General features: G+C 37.9%; 1 protein-coding gene and 1 pseudogene across 2 annotated transcripts in view; both read right to left on the minus strand.

Annotated features, from left to right (window-relative positions):
- The window catches only part of LOC128563930 (cytochrome P450 7B1), a 186707-nt gene that overhangs the window by 84096 nt on the left and 85591 nt on the right, over window positions 1-17020 (minus strand). The gene's annotated exons all lie outside the window — the stretch shown is intronic.
- Window positions 1-17020, minus strand: part of LOC128563932 (myosin regulatory light polypeptide 9-like) — a 29163-nt pseudogene continuing 12143 nt past the window's right edge.

The following is a 17020-nucleotide window of genomic DNA, read 5'->3' on the forward strand; positions in this document are numbered from 1 at the left end:
ACGATATTGTATATTTGGGGGAAGAAACAGAGCCAGTCTTATTTGCAACCTACAATGAAATCAGGAAACTATAAAACTCTTGCAATTTCTAATTCCTTTTTTTCTGGGGCCAGCTCAGAAATTCCTGTTTAAGACAAACAAACAAACAAGAACAAAAATATGTGTTATTCTTTCCCAAATTTGAAGAAATAACCTGCATTTTCGATGTAATATCTTTCAACATAATATACTTATGTACGTTGAACTGTAGTTGAAGAAATATGTGAGACTTGTTCTATTTAAACATATATACATGTGTATATATATATATATATATATATATATATATGAAGTAAATTTTGAAAAGTGAAAATAGTTTCCAAGGCAGGCTCGTCCTCCTCCTTTAGTTGGAACTACTTCTGTTCACTCCACTGTAGGAAGTGAGTACAAATATCCCCAGGCATTCACTTCCTGCCAGGACATTTTTGTGGCTTAAACGTGCACATAAGCAATTAGTTTTATATGCCTTCCAGTAAGAAATGGAACCAAATACTCATGGCACAAAGGGACTGCACATGTGTCCCTGTGAATGGAATTCATGCCATCCTTCTCCTGGGTTGATGGACAATTCTGTGCACTCTGGGATGGAATAACTCCCGAGGTGACACTGCCCAGGAGTGGGTTGGGGGTGGGGTTTAACAATGATAGTGAGAGGAGTCCGATAATTTAAGTATTATTTCGATTTAAGTATTGATTCCAGAACAATATTATCTCTTCCAAAAAGTTTCAAAAAGCCTAAATTCCCATGAACATTTACCAAAGTTATATACTTTAGCAAAGTCTAAATTTTCTCATTTATCAGCATAAATTCAACAATTAAATGGGCAATACAGTTTAGGGATGTTAAGCTGGCTCAAGGATCCCTTATCAGCTTTTCCAAAAGCCCAGATATAAAGGACAAGAGAAGCCAAATGTATATCCACCTCTCATCTCTTAACTCCTATTTGCTGTCAAAGAATACAGACTGCCAGAAAAGCAGGGGTCCCCTGGCACACACATCCAGTGCCTATAAACAGGCACCAGCACAAACACATGGCTGTGACGGCAGCTGGGGGAGGTGGTGGCTGGAGGTGGAACGAGGGTGGCCTCTAAAGTCCTTTTCAACTCTAAATGCAATAGGCTTATTTCTGCTCATCATTGCATCCCCAGTGCCATTTCCATACTCTGTGTCATAATTATCTGTCATTTTCATGAGCGCATCTACCCAGATTATTTTTTCTTACCTCTGTCTCCCCAGCATCAAGCAGTGGGGCTGGTACTTGAGAGATGCTCAGTATATGTTGGAATGTATGCATGTGTCTAGAAATGAATGAAAATCTCCATAATTCTTCCAAACTATTCTTGAGCCACAAGTGATCAGTCACTTGGCTAATGCAGATCTTTCCAGTTCACTAGGGTATAAAGTACTTTTCCATTTCCCATCTCCAGAATTTCATATTAGGATTCAAATTGTTCTTTGCTTGCTCACAGACTGAAGAAGCTGGTCCGGACCAGGTTCTGCCAAGTGTCACAGTGTTGAGACCACCTGCTTCTTGGCTTTCAGGGCAATGACCTTGTGATTTCATTTGCAATCACTGTTTTCCAAGGGAAGCCCCTGTGTGATCACTTACAGAGCATAATCAGCATAATAAGCATTGGCCATGGCTATGGGGTGACAGTGAGTGTCAAGCCCTTGTGATCCATATGCACTCATGTGTGTATGTATACCCGTGTGCACGTGCATTCTGACAAGGAGTGGGTACAGAGCCTTCAGAGGCCAGACTCCCCTTTCACCAACCCTTAGAGCTCAGCACCACAGCTCTGCTTAATATCACTGGGAGAGCGAGACTCGATCTTAGAGCTGGTATTTAAATGATTCTTTCCTCTATTTTTTTAAAAAATAAATTTTAGTGTGTATATTTGGGGTTTAATATCTATATTTTAAAACAAAAATAAAAAAATATTTTTTATCATTATTAATAAAGTTATGGGTGGATTGGGGGTAGGGTGGGAAAGGGCCCTAAAAGAGACAACAACTTAGAATGTATATTTCAAGAAAGTTCAAGAAAAAATAAATATTTGATTAGGAAAATGGAGAACGATGGCACCCCCACACACACACACATACATATGTGTGTGCAGGTCTATGTAACATGCTGGAGGGCTCCAAGGCCTATCGACTAGTTCACTTGGTCTCCCCAGCAACCAACCCTATAAGGATGACAGGGACATATGGTCTTCCCATTTTGAGAAGGGAAAACTGAGGTCTGGAGTGATTTGCTGAAGGCCTCTGGCTAGTGAATAGTGACACACGATAACCTGGTTTCCTGATTCCCAGACCAATGTGTGTGTTTGGCTAATCTGTCCTCAATATGCACTGAGGCTTGGAAGACAAAATTACCACCAGCTCTATTTCAAAAGGGTGACTAAAAAGAAAGAAAAATAAGGGAAAAGGTGTTCAGCCTATTGTTTTACTAAGCTCTGCGGTAAATTCCTCTGCAGATTTCATGAGCACGAAGACCCCTTTGAATTGCTTTATTTCTGCCTCCAATCATAAGAAAAAAATAACTTAAAATTGACCTTCTGTAATGTGAGGTGATTAGAAAATATCATCTGTAAAAAACCTCATTATTTGCTCAGGGTCAAATATTTGAAACTTTATTTTCATTAAATTCTGGTTTGTGATTGTCACGCAGGTTTCTCTCTTTATTCCTGTCCAATGCTCAGCCTGGAAGCAAACACCTTCCAAGCCCTCCCTTGCTCCAGATCAGGGAGAAGATGGGATTGTGTTAAAGTGAGAGGTGTGCATGAGTGGGTCAGGCACTCACACCTATTCTCTGATTGGATCACCAGGAAGAAACAGAGCTGTGGGGGCAGTGAGAAGCCAGCGCACCCACGGTGCCACCTCCGCACAGCGTGCTCCACAGTGAGAAGTGCAAACGGACGGGAGAGTTTACAAACTCCCACAGCAACTTCCCAGAGTAACTTTATGTCTGTTGAAGATAATAGCAGAAAATTAGGTAGTATTTCAAATGTTTTTATTTCACATTTCTAGTCATTTATTTTTATTATATAATATTTTACAGACGTATTGATCCACATCAGATTGGGAAAAAAAAAAATAGAAGAACTGGTCCATCTCCACAGTTTGAGCACTGCGCGGGGCCACTTTACCCAGCCTGTGAGCTAGGTGTTAGCTGGGAGGAATATAACGATTCCCTAGAATATCAGAGATACCTGTATCTAGATGCAAGAACAAAAATTAAATATAATGCACATCTGTCCTAACTCCCTGTAGTTTTGATTACCCCTTGTTTCCTGGTCCTCTGATTGACTTCTGGGTACCTGGGTAATGAGCAGCAGACAATCAAGAATTGAATCTGGTATCAGTAATGCGTAAGGCAAGATATTTAGGCAAAACCCAAGCGCCCTTTTTGAAACCTGAAATTTAAAAATGTGCACTGTCCCGTATGTGCTGCAGTCTAAGAGTCAGTCTCGCTGAGGAAGGACCGCTGGCCTGCTGCCCTGCTCTCCCTTGGCTTTTCTGTAGTCAAGGTGAACCGAGCAGGTGATTTCAGCTCAGTTCCTCATTTATAAAATGGCTCTGCGAAAATACACACACACACACACACACACACAGCCACTTGTTTGGTGTCTCAGAAGAGAGGCTGAGGACTGACCGGACAAGAGACATAATTACCCTCTCACCCTAGAAGGAAGTCCCTGCAGGTTAGGGGTGATGGACGGCAGCGGGTCAGGCTGCAGAAAGCCAGCACAGCTGCTGTGTGCGGGATCTGAGGGACTAGAAGGAGATTTCTATTTCCGGATTACAAAACCAGCCCTGAAGTTGAAGTGATCAGGTTATCATTAATTTACGTTCTTTAATCCCTCATGTTCTTAACTATGGCTACTTCTCTATTATTTTAAAGGTACATTTTAAGTTTTTGCAGCCTTTTGAAAGTGATACAATATTTTAAAGAAAAAAATAAAATATATGATGGCAAATTCCTTTGGGGGGAATAATTGACCCAATAAAATTTAATTGATTACGATAGCAATTTGTATGCATATGATACCATGGACAGACAACGGATGCATTACCAATACCCTTAACACAGCCTGTGTCTCCTGATCTCTTGGGCTTCATCTGCACTCCTGACAATGAAGACTCCCTCTAGTGGTCAAAGTAATATATGTAAATTCTCACGTTAACAAAAAGGGTTATTTTGTCATCTGGCTGTTTTTAAAAGTAAATACATTTTTTTTTTGAATGTACAGTATTTTAGGGTGCCTAAAATAAGGTGATTATATGTAAATTAAAAAACAAAAAATGTCGACTATAGTCTCTAACTTACCTAAATATATGGGTAAACAGAATACTTAGTTATAATTTTTATAATTTATTGGACACTAATTCATTCTTCTGAGTTTGTAATGCTTAATGTTCAGAACAAAGAAGGCCAATTGCCAGATTTATTAACGGGGCCCTGATTATTCTTTACCAGTATTATCACTTATCATTCAGGTGACTGGATTTCCACAGATAATTTTCAAAGCAGGAAGAAGGCCATTACACGGGGCATTATAATGTGGTGCCTACACTGAATATTTTATTCATCATGGCAAACATTTAGCCTTTCTAGTGAAATTAAGGATTCCTAAAATATTAGAACCTAAAGTTCTGCTAAAGGAAATTAATACATGCAAACCCTCTATAAACTAAAAAACAAAAAAAAAGATATAAATTATTGTCCATTTCTCAGACCTCCTTTTTCAGATAAAAAACAAAATCCTGAGAACCAGAGAGCTCAAATGATGTCTTCAAGGCTGCTGGACTAGTTAGCAGGACAGGAATCAAGACCAGTTACCCTGACCTGCAGTTTTGGAGGACTATGACTGAGCAGAAATAGTTTTGTTAGTGTTCTTCCTTTAAACTGGACCTCTGCATCCACTTGTGACTAGAAAGTATTTTTGACTGCTTCTTACATGAGGAAGTCCCATTGTTTTGTCATATCACGTACATTCTTTTACTTTTTATTGATTATTTAAGCACTTATTGAAGCAATGGTTAGCTGATATAACAAGTTCCTAGAAAATTATTTTATGGAATAAAAACAAGAAATTAAAAATTAATGATTACCAAAATACATGCAAATTTTGGGTCTGAATGCTCTCCCATTCATTGTGGACTTAAGAGTTAAACTCTGAGACTGGGTACAGCGACTCATGCCTGTAATCCTAGCACTCTGGGAGGCTGAGACCAGAAGATTACTTGAGGTCAGGAGTTGGAGACCAGCCTGAGCAAAAGTGAGACCATCTCCACTAAAAATAGAAAACTTAATTGGCTATGACGGTGAAGGCACCAATAGTCCCAGCTACCAAGGAGGCTGAGGCAGGAGGATCCCTTTAGCCCAGGAGTTTAAGGTTGTTATGAGCTAGGCTGAGGTCTTGGCCCTCTAGCCCAAGTGGCAAAGTGAATCTCTGTCTCAAAAATAAAAGTTAAACTCTGGGTCTCTATAAATTTCTGAAATTTTGTAAAGAACAAATGATGCCAAATTAGTAAAAGTGCTTTGAAAATTGTGGCAAATGCTACAAAAAACAAAACAAAACAAAACAAAAAACTCCTTGTTTTAGTTAGCCAAAATTAAATCACATAGAAAAAAAAGAAGTTTTTATCAACTGCGTTAGTCTCCCGGAAGGTGAAGGAAATTAGAAGGAAAGCGCCCATCTTTTTGGAGAATGAATGAAAATAGAAGAAAATCCCAAATTCTCTTGACAACATGTATTATGTGGTAGGTTCTACGTTAGGTGCTGGAGAATGAATTATCATTTTCTCCTGAGAGTTTTGGCATTTGATTTGAAGTAGAATTAAAATCTTGTTATAAACATGGCTGTGAACTATCATAACTATACTTACATATATATATAGTAATGGGTTGCCAGTTCTTGGGGAAGGCCAAACACATTCTGAATCATTCAGCTTTTTCATGACATGAACATTTTTAAGCCCCCTACATATTGCGAAGGATGAGAGAATAGGGACCGTGTCAGAAGCTTGTCCACTTCTGTCTGAATTTTCCAGGAACTTATATCAGCTAACCATTGCTTCGATAAGTGCTTAAATAATCAATAAAAAGTAACAGCACCCAGGACATTGCCAGGCACAGAGCTGGTGTTCGTTATGTGTTGGTTGAATTTGAACTCCAAGTTGGGGATAAGAAGAATCCACCCAGAGGGAGGAGATCTTGAGCTAAAGCAATACAGAACTGCTTTCCGTGTCTTGTCTGGGAGACACGCAGCTTCTGTAAACCTGCACCCAGACTGAAGGCTGTTGAAGACATACCAACACACCTGGATGGATGAAGGTTGACCACGTTCACGGACACTTGTCCCTAAACTGTCCTCTACATCCCACATTGTGGATGAAAAATGTATGAGAGCTCAACCACTGACAGAAATGTCAGAAACACAGACAATAAATAACATGGACTTTCTCCGGAGTCAACACAAAACAAACAGAAAACATTTGCTGCTCATCACTTCACTCTTTAAATGATGATGGAGAGAAACAAGACAAGTGTCGCCCAAACTAGACGTCTCCACACACTTGACTTACTGATTGTGACATTGCTGGAAATCACGAGTAGAGTCATTACCTTTGTATCAAATAGAATGATCAACTTGAAAAATAAAAAGAGTAAACAACATAAAATGTCACGCTTGAACCAATGTCCCATGCTTTTGAGTTAAAAAAAAAAAACAACGAAATCCTAACCCATGATGGGTGATAGAAACTTCTTTTTACTGTCAGAGAGATCAAAGAGAGGTTGAGATTAAAAACCCATAAGCAGATGCTGCCCAGTGACAAACCTGAAAGAAGCAGACAGTGGGGCCAGATGTTGGGGTGACCTCTGCTCTGCAGAGCACGTTGGCGTGGTGTTGATTTAGATGGTTGTTGGCAGAAGCTTTAGCTCTAGCAGCAGGGGGAAATCAACTAAACTATGGAATTCTTTCCTACTTTTTCTCCTCACTAGAAAACCCGAAACCACTGGTCAGTGGGGCTGATGGCTGTCAAAGAAGTTGAATTCACTGCACAGCCCTGCCAGTAGGTATCACATCAAAAGGAACTTGGCTGTGTGAATAAGGACATCACCAGGCTGTGCCACTTTGCATCCCTCTCAACTCTCAACAGCTGTTTCTTAAGTCAATACAGACTCAAAATAATTATGTGAAAAGAACAACACATTCCATAAGTGAGACGATGTTTACTGTTACGTGTATATCGTCATTGATAGAGGATAGAACCAGGAAAAACGTTGCCATGTCTGAAAACTGACCCACCTGTGAACAGGTACAATTAGCACCTCATGAAAGTTGTCTTAAACTGAATTTTGAACTGGGAACTCTGAAGGTAGCATGAGAACGGACTTTTTAATCAAGCCAAATGATCCAATCAGTACCGCAGAAACAAAAAAGAATAAATATAATGATGTGTTGTAGTGTTAAAGACGCCTATCACGTTATGTGATTACTCCCATCATTTTCACTCAACAGGAATTTGAAGGATTTTTCTAGCGATACCAATGTTCTTAATGTAAACACCTGTAAATGAAGCAAAAGCTCTCTGATCTTAGGTTCTGACAGAATTTTAAACCTTAGCCACCATATAATGCTGAAACACACAACGTGGATAGGGGCTTGCTTTATAATATTAGATATGATTGCAGACCACACAGTTCTTCTGACGCTTTTAGACATTTTGTCACTTTACCTGAAGAAATATACGCTGCTTATTCTGAATTGCTGCTGATGTCCAGCACTTGTCAAAACCTCTATCTGTCAAGGCCTTCACGAAGAGTTGCAAAATGACAGATCAGGATGTTTGAGTTGATGGAGCCCCAGGAAAAATGGAACAGATAGAAAATTCATGACTCTAAACTACATCAAAGTGACTTCTGTCAACATTATGTCAAAAGAACTGTTCATTTTTAGAGGTTTTTTTTTTATAATTACATAAACACTTTTTTGAGTATGAGCTAAGTGTAATGAAAAAATTTTCTTGGTGTACAGTATGATCATCCAAATGTTCCAAAAATACATTTTAGATCATCCAGGAATAAGGAAAATTCTAATAGTAGATACTGTCTGCCAGTTAAAACCAATGACATTCAAGAGAGATGTATGAACTTACTATCAGCTTAAAATAGGACAAACCATCTGGCTATAAAGGAACAAAAGTTTATTTTTTGCATATTTTTTGGACACATCAAATTTCTACAACTGGATTAATTTTTTTATTCTTCTAGTATAATCAGTTTTGATCATTTTTTTTTTTTTTTTTGCCTATGTAAAAATTCTACAGCACCAAGTCAGTGTTATTTTCCTAAACTGGTTTCCTAAAATATCTGGCATTATTTTAATTTTTAAAAATCACTGGAAAACCCTCATAATGCATAATTCCCTTAAATTATTGCTTTCAGAGGGAAGTAAAAACATAAATGGCTTATGGTATGCAGTATGCAGTACCCAGAACCACTCCATAATCACATTCAAAGAGTCATTCAGGGAATGAAACATGAGTTGCATAAATCTGGAAATGACCACTCTCCCATTTTAATTCCCAACACCTTTCAGGGAGGATGGCTGGCACCTGGTGCTAGAACCCAGGCAACTTGATTCCCACTGTTCATATGTCACAGAGATAAACAGGATAAGTGACCTTGTGAGGACAAGACCCTGGGCGGTGCTGTGCATGTGCCTGCTGAGCAGACCATGGGGAGAACACACACAATTCCCCACGTGCACACATGCTTCAGCACGTGTGCAGGGACACACACACACCTGAGAGAGGCATCCAGCATGTGCAGCAACCTCCTCCATCACCGTAATCATCCCCAACACCGGCTCTGTCAATCATTCATCCCTTCTCTTTGACCTTCCCTTTAGCTGGGATTTAGCAATTTGACATCAGTCCTTTCTAACAACCACAGGGGATAGAAACCATCTATAATCCCCCAAATCGTGACCACTGTTCTTCGTTACTTGTCCAGTGGCCCAAAAGGTCCATTTTCTATGACCAGAAAAGTCTGCTTATGTCTGGGATGACAAACAATCTCAGAAATAATGACCACTTCCAGTTTTGAGAGAAGAAATTTGCTTTAAAACAGTCCCACTGCGCGTCGTGTCTAAATACGCATGGGAAGTGCCACCTATTAACACGTAAGTAGGACAAGATCGCCATTTCTTGTTACAGGCAGAACTCAATATATCTTGTGTTCTACTTACAAGAAGATGTTTATTACCTGTAAGTGTACAGAGGTGTGGGCTTCACGGCAGCCATGATGGGTAATGAGCCTCTTTTTCTCATTTACATTGATAGCAAGCATTAGTGAAGATATATGCATTTCATTTCATGGTTCAGAAAGAACAAAGTATATGTATATGTGATAGCAGTGGGTGGTTAATGAAATGGTCTGACAAACATAAGCTAATACATAATCATACCAGAATGTGACTGGAACACCTGTTCCTGCTTCACAGACTTCCAATTCTCCAGGAAAAGTTACCATTCTCAAGAACTGAAGCCACTACTATTTAGACATCAATATGCTCCAAGAAAATTTTAGTCACTTTTTTGTTGTTGTTGTTGCAATCACTAAAGAGTGGCTATTTTAATGATATCAAATCTCTTTTGCTTGTGTCCTAAGAGTAATGAAAACTTCACACATGCATGAAGCTCCAGTAATTATTTTAAACTGCCTTCTGTTGTCCCCCTGAGGAACACGGTGGTATTTGTTTGATGCAGTTTAATTAGTGTCAGGGTAATTAATGCTGTGCTATCTACATGAGATCAAAACCCTTTCTTTGTAACACTCTGGTAACTAAGAACTAAGAAAGGGAAGCGTTTTGAAAACGACGAGGCCTGGTGTTAACCTGGGTTCACCAGTGAACCAAGTCCCTCACGTCGTCCTGAATGCCGTGCCCTGGCGGCAATTTCAGTCTCTCCCAGGACGACATCAGACCTGCAACGCATCAGAACCCCACTGCCCGGTGTAAGATCTAGTGGCTGCTATGGAATTAAATTCTTTTTTTATGGGCATAATCAAATTAACTAAAACATTCACAGTCACCAGGCACCTTTTGCTATAGTTTAATCCTTTAATAATGTAATAGCAAACTTTCGCACTGACAGAGAACTAGAGGCTCTTGTAAGCTGGGTGTGATATTACCATGTGCTGATATATTTTTTCAAATAAAAGAATCATTTAGTTTAATGAATGAATGTGATTCTGCTTAAATGCTTGAATAAAATTTGCATTTAATTGTAGACATAGTCTCTTTCTCTCTCACACAATAATGTTAAGAGAGGAAACACAGAGATAGGCAAGGAGAGAAGTTAAATACACAAAAATTCCAGACACACACATCACATACACTACCATAAATCCTTTTTAACTGTTTCTTTGGTAATAAGCAACGGCCGTATAAATCTCCCAACACACAAACTCAAGCTGATCACAGGCTTAAGGAAATAGCTCCAGTTATCTTGACTGGATAAATTATTACATCCTAGACGTTATTCCAGTTTCTAATAAAGCACTGTAGCTAACAAACAAAAATATAAAAATCAACCATTCTCTTTATTTTATAACAGATGAAATTACAGGCTGCACAGGATCGACACAATGGCACTGAATTTATTTTTACTCTCGAAAACGCACCAGGCAATGTTCATTTTGGAAGAAGACTGGTGCTTTCACACAATGAAGAAAACCAGCATTAGACTAATAACATTTTTTATGGGAGGGGGAGGCTTAATGGCACATATCTAACAAATAAACATGACTGGTTTTAAGTCAAACCAAATGGATTTAGCCCATTATATAAATATACTAAGCATGAAAATAACCTCTGCACTGCACAAGAAATGAACAAAGAAAAACGCTTCTAGAGGGTGCAAAGGCTAAGTCTACAGTAGTTATGAAATTGTGTCAGTATCCAACTCGCCTGAAATTAAGGTGAACGCTATAAAATGAAATTTCACTAGGTTGGGCTGGCGGCATATCACAACCTAAGAGGGTTTGTGCTAAACGTGTCTTTCTGAGGTCATTCATTACAGAATACCTACTGGGATCAACTGACTAGCAAAATATGTTTTTTCACATCTTCAGCTCTGCTTCCTGCGACTTCCTTGTTTATCAATTAAAGTGATAAATACAAGTGACTTTGATAACACCAGAAACACATTATGTAGTAAAGTAACCTCCAGGAACCTTGCAATATGAACTGTGTGCAAAGTTCAACAACTGTGAAGGAACTATTAAAGAGGACACACAAACAAGTGACCTTGACTGACAAGCGCACTTCATTCCAGCAATAAACAGCGGTGGTGCTGATAACTGTTCATTGGCGCAGAGAGTAATTACCTATCTGTCAGCGTTGCTGGTGTGTGCGAAATAGTATAAATGAAACATACATAATGTGCGGCAATAATATCGGGCATGCAGAACCTAAATGTATTATCATCATTCTCAAGACCCAGGTTTATGTGACTGCCCCCACTGAGTAAATGCCTTCCAGCCATGATAATTTCATTCTAATCTCTGTTCCATATTATAATTTTCATAGCTAAAAGATACTAAGGAGCAATACGTTTCAATCAAGGGCTAAATAGAACACAACCTGTAACTGGGTATTTGAGACACCTATATATTTTTTTCTTTTAAAAAAATCTAGTCCGTGAAGAGACTGGAATAAGCTGTAAATTTATGGATGACAAACGCTGTCGGTACCAATGTCACCATGTCTGGAGATGGGCTGAAAGGAGCTTGTGAAAGGGCTGTCAGCTCTGTCTGCCATTGCTCTTAATGATACAGAATTCTATCTTTTTTTAAATGCTTCTGTTTTGTTCTAAAACATAAGGTAAGAATGCATTTTTGAACAAAATAAAGGACAGCTCCTCTTCAAAAGGAGAAAAACAGTCATCTGGTTTCTAAGACAAATTATCTTGATTTGCTTGAATCCCTTAACTATATCACAGAAGCAAAGAATAACCCCCTACCTTGTGACATCCTGGTCTTCTTATAAAACGGTTGAGCTCTTGCACGCTTTTTCCCCCTTTAATGTAAATGCAATTTGATGGCATTTCTAAATAATATTTAAGATCATACAAAACAATACAGGAAAATATAGGTAACATCTAGGCCATTAGGACAAGCCCCTTTTCTCAGGATGAAGCATTAACAGTTAACAGGGTGAATAAGAGGAAGTAGCATATCCCAAACTACATAATAAAAAACGGCTGCTGGTCAACCAGCCCTGTCATTCAAAAAGAGAAGTCAATATATGAATAGAAAACAAATTGCCACATTTGATTTCTTTCTTATAGTTCTCCCCTCTTGACTGCAGGAGAGCATGTTTTGGAAACTGGAGGGTAGCATGAACTAAGTAATAAAATAAGCCCCTCTTTAGAATCAACCAAAGCATTTTCATTGATGGCTCAATGTCACATTTCAAAAATCACAGACATGAGTAGTTTTGACCATAGAAGGTCTTCATCTTTTTTTTCTTTTTTTTTTTTCTTTTTTGCTTTTTGTTTGCTGGTTTTCTCAAATTAATATTGTGGGTGATAAATAATGTTCCTGATATGGGATTGGGCAAACCAGAGAAATAGCTCAAGTTTTTCTTCAGTGTTATCCTTTGGTTTTCTGTACTTTTCTTTCCATATTCCTAATCATGAGAGAAAAAAATTTAAAAAAAAACAAACCTAACTCGCAATAAGTTGTTAAAAATACGATGTGTTCACTTTCAAAGAAACACTTCTATTTTATTATTTATGATCATTATTTCAAAACAGTATGTGGAGAGCACTTCTATTTTGAAATATAAAGGCAAAGCAGAGATAATGTTTAACATAAAGAAATAAATAATTTATATTTTTTACTTCTTCAGATCATGACATTAAGTAGCATGTCTATACTTACCCCTGTGTCAGAAGACGTGATTATATGGCTAGCTCAGTACAGAAAAACTTTTTACCCAATTTCAAGTCATTCAAAACTGGAATTTCAGGAGACCCTATCAAAAGGTAATATCTGGTAGATGAACAATGTCTATGAATTCCACAGATCTGTCTTAATCATCTCAGTGTGTTCCCCATTTCATTCATACAGTACTACTTACCTGAGTCTCAAGGTGAACCATTGTATATGTTTTACATGCAGGTGTAAGAACATAATAGATTATATGTGTTTTACATATAATCTATGTAGCAGAAAATAGATAAAAAATAGTCAGGTATAACCTATTTCGCTGATCCTAAGAACAACAGCACATCTTTTATGTCTTAGCCTCTGAAATAGCTTCCTAAAATCTCTGGAAGGCTGGTGGTAAGATCCAGACTGCTCCAACATCAAAGTATTTTACATTTAACTCTTGATTCTTGCATTCAGTGAAAACAATATTTCATGCTATGCTGGCTTTTAAGAATATCTGTTACACGTTTATCTGAAAATGGTCCTGCTCACAATCACATTTTAAGATATCTAACCAAACAATATATTAATTTTATGTTGACATCTAGATTATGTCTGTCTGACATAGAAACATTTAATTAACTAGTTGATTTAATGGGGAAAAAAATCAACTACACTTACCTAGTTCCATTGACTATTAGGATTATAAGATCTTGCACTGGACATACTGAGACACTTACCTCTGTGGCCTACTTGGTAATTAATTGTGACCATGTTTAGTAATGATTCTCAACCCAGGAATAGATGGAGAGCCATTCCTCACTCATTCCAAACTCTGGCAAAGGGACAAGTGAGGGGGTGTTTGTCTTATATCCATGTTGTGTGAAGGTAGTGAACAAAGCAAGAACCAGTAGGGAATATTACTTGCATAATTTAAAACACTTTCGGAGCAGAGAGAACACCACATTTTCTTAATTTCTCAAATAACTCCAAGGACATTCATCTCCAGTTTGATTAGAGTTCAAGTTGTTCATTGCCTCCTATTGCATTTCATAGTCATTACTGTCACTGCCTAAAACATCACTTTTTCTTGGTGTCTATGTGTTGAATAAATGAATGAATCAATTAGTGAATGAGTGATATTCTCCAATTTAGATGATATATTTTATAAAAACGTATATCCTAATTTAATGTTATAAAGTCTACACACAAATTTCAAAATGTTAAGTGCAAAGCACTCTCATCAGGAGCTTTGGAGTTATAAGATTGGGGGGAACAATAGAATTATTTAGAATTGATGGTTTTGCAGTTAAAGTACAATTTTACATCAGAAATTAACTTTTAATATATGGGTTGGTGATGATAATACTGAAGTATGTAAAGCATAGTTGCCTTCTTACAGGCAATATACTTGATTAATTTGGTACAATTTAATAGTGAAAGATTAATTAAGAATTTCATCCAGTACAGGCCATCTTTCTTTTCCAATTACTTTCCTTTAGAGCCACCATAACTGTTTTAATAATTGCACTGAAAATGCTAGAAAGTCTCATGATAATACAGTGATTCAGTGACAACAATAAAATTCAGAAACAGGGCACTCTGCTATTTGGAGCGCTTAACATTGTGGTATATACGCAAGTCCTCTGAACTCCAACAGGTTCTCTAATCCAGGAAGTGTACACTGAGCCTGAAATTTGTTGTTATATAAGAACTACTTTTTATTAAACATCTAGTTAAGAATACTTTTTGGGAAAAGAAAACTGCATTAGGAAATCCTCTAATTAGACGCCATCAGATTTCAAGCTTATGACAACATTTTCCTCTGAAAACATTTGGTAGAATTGTCTTTTAAATAAAGGTATACCCTACTGAGCTATACACATGATCCTAACACAAGGAAATTTTGTTTTTTATTTTTTTTTCAAGAGATCATACTCAAAAGCAAAACAACAAAATAGAAAAACGGTAAGTGACCAGAAAGAGAAATTTAAGAGAAAGATTACACAAGGAAATTTTAGAGTACAAAGGTGAAGCTGAAGTTAGAATTCATGCTAACACTATTAGACCCTGAGTAAATGTGCTAACAATGAGTATAAGAGAAAAAGTTTGAACTGGGGTGCTCTTCTTATACTCCAAAGTTAGGAAGAAACAATCATTCTTTCCATACACATTTCATCCCTTATTGAAAATAATAAAGTATTCACAAAAATGTTGTGGACCAGGTGCAATGGCTCACACCTGTAATCCAGGTGCAATGGCTTACACCATGGGAGGCTGAGGCTGGAAGATTCCTTGAGCTCAGGAGTTGGAGACCACCTTGAGCGAGAATGAGATTTGGTCAAAAAGTAGTCGGGCACTGTAGCGGGTACCTGCTGTCCCACTGCTTGGGAGGCTGAGGCAGGAGGATAGCTTGAATGTGGGGGTCTGAGGTTGCTGTGAACTAGGCTGATGCCACAGCACTCTAGCCTGGGCAACAGAGTGATACTATCTCAAAAAAAAAAAAAAAATTATGGGTCTTGATAGAGAGTCTGGCTTGAATCATCACCAAGAACAGGAAGACCTGGACTGAATGAACCCTTCTAAGCTACTCACATGAGGCACGCATCTTTCCTTTTTGAATCTCATCTCTAAAGTAGCACAGTAATAGTAATATGTCGCTGGCACACAGTAAACCCTCAAAAAATAAGAGCAAAAACTACTGTCAGCTTAAAAATATTTTCTTAAAAGAAGGTATTTACATTTATATAAAAATGAAAGCAGGATGCAAAACAGTCATTATATAATAATTGAGAAATTCATTTACTCAAACCACCTAGTAGTACACAGAATCAGAATTTGCATTAGAAACCTTGAATGAGCCAGGCACAGTGGCTCATGCCTATAATCCTAGCACTCTGGAAGGCCAAGACAGGTGGATTGCTCAAGCTCAGGAGTTTGAGACCAGGCTGAGCAACAGTGAGACACATCTTGGCTAAAAATAGAAAAAACAAGCCTGGCATTGTGGTGGGTTTCTGTTGTCCCAGCTACTTGGGAGGCTAAGACAAGAGAGGATCACTTGAGCCCACCAGTTTGAGGTTGTTGTAAGCTATGACATCCCAGCACTCTACGCAGGGCAACTGCGGGAGACTCTGTCTCAAAAGAAAAACAAAAACAAAAAAAAGAAAGAAAGAAAAAGAAACCTTGACTGATTCAACTTTAAACAATAATGCATTAGTTTGCATTTAGAATTTACACCTGAACAACCCAAAATACACACGCTGTGCAACATAAGTGTATACCAAACAAGGCTTCCACAGAGAGAAGGAAAATCTCAGAGTTCTTCCAAGATAATACTTGGTTCTTTAAAGGACTTCATTTTCATTTAATTTTGAAGGCCTCAGAGGCCAAAGAAATGAACACTGAAGCCAAATTATTTCCTAAATTCCAGAGTCTAGTATCAATCTCAGTATCTTTGTTATTCAAGGCTGGTAACTGGGTAATCAGCTTTCTGATTTGGGACATCCTCTCCAGGAGGAAACTCAGGCAAAAGTGTAGGTCCAGCTTACTTAGGGGAATTTATTTGTTACTGAAGAGATTATAGTAGGCTCTTCCTTTCTTTTTGTGAAAAGAGACCTCCCAAACCCAATAAGACTATAGCAGTTTAAAAATTCCACGGACTCCACCGCAACCATGGCTCAGAACAAAAAGCTAAATACTGGAAGTGGAATTCACCTGCCTTTTGAAAGGAAAAGTCTCCTTAATTTCTAACAGGAAAGGCTATTTTGGAGTCAGTTATCTACAAATTATACTACTGAACCATTTCATCCAAACATTTACAATGTATTAACTTAGTTTTTTTTTTCTTTTTTCACTTTTCTCCAACTCTAATTTGTGTTTCTAAAGACTTAAAAATCCAAAATCAAACTTAACAGTTTCCCAACTATGACTGCTCACAAACTCAGGAATTCTGAAGAAGATTTCATTGGCAAATATACTGAAGAAATAATATGAAGCCGTTTTGAAAAATGATTTACTATCAAAGGACG

The sequence above is a fragment of the Nycticebus coucang genome, chromosome 13, assembly GCF_027406575.1.
Source record: "Nycticebus coucang isolate mNycCou1 chromosome 13, mNycCou1.pri, whole genome shotgun sequence".
Classification (NCBI taxonomy): domain Eukaryota; kingdom Metazoa; phylum Chordata; class Mammalia; order Primates; family Lorisidae; genus Nycticebus; species Nycticebus coucang.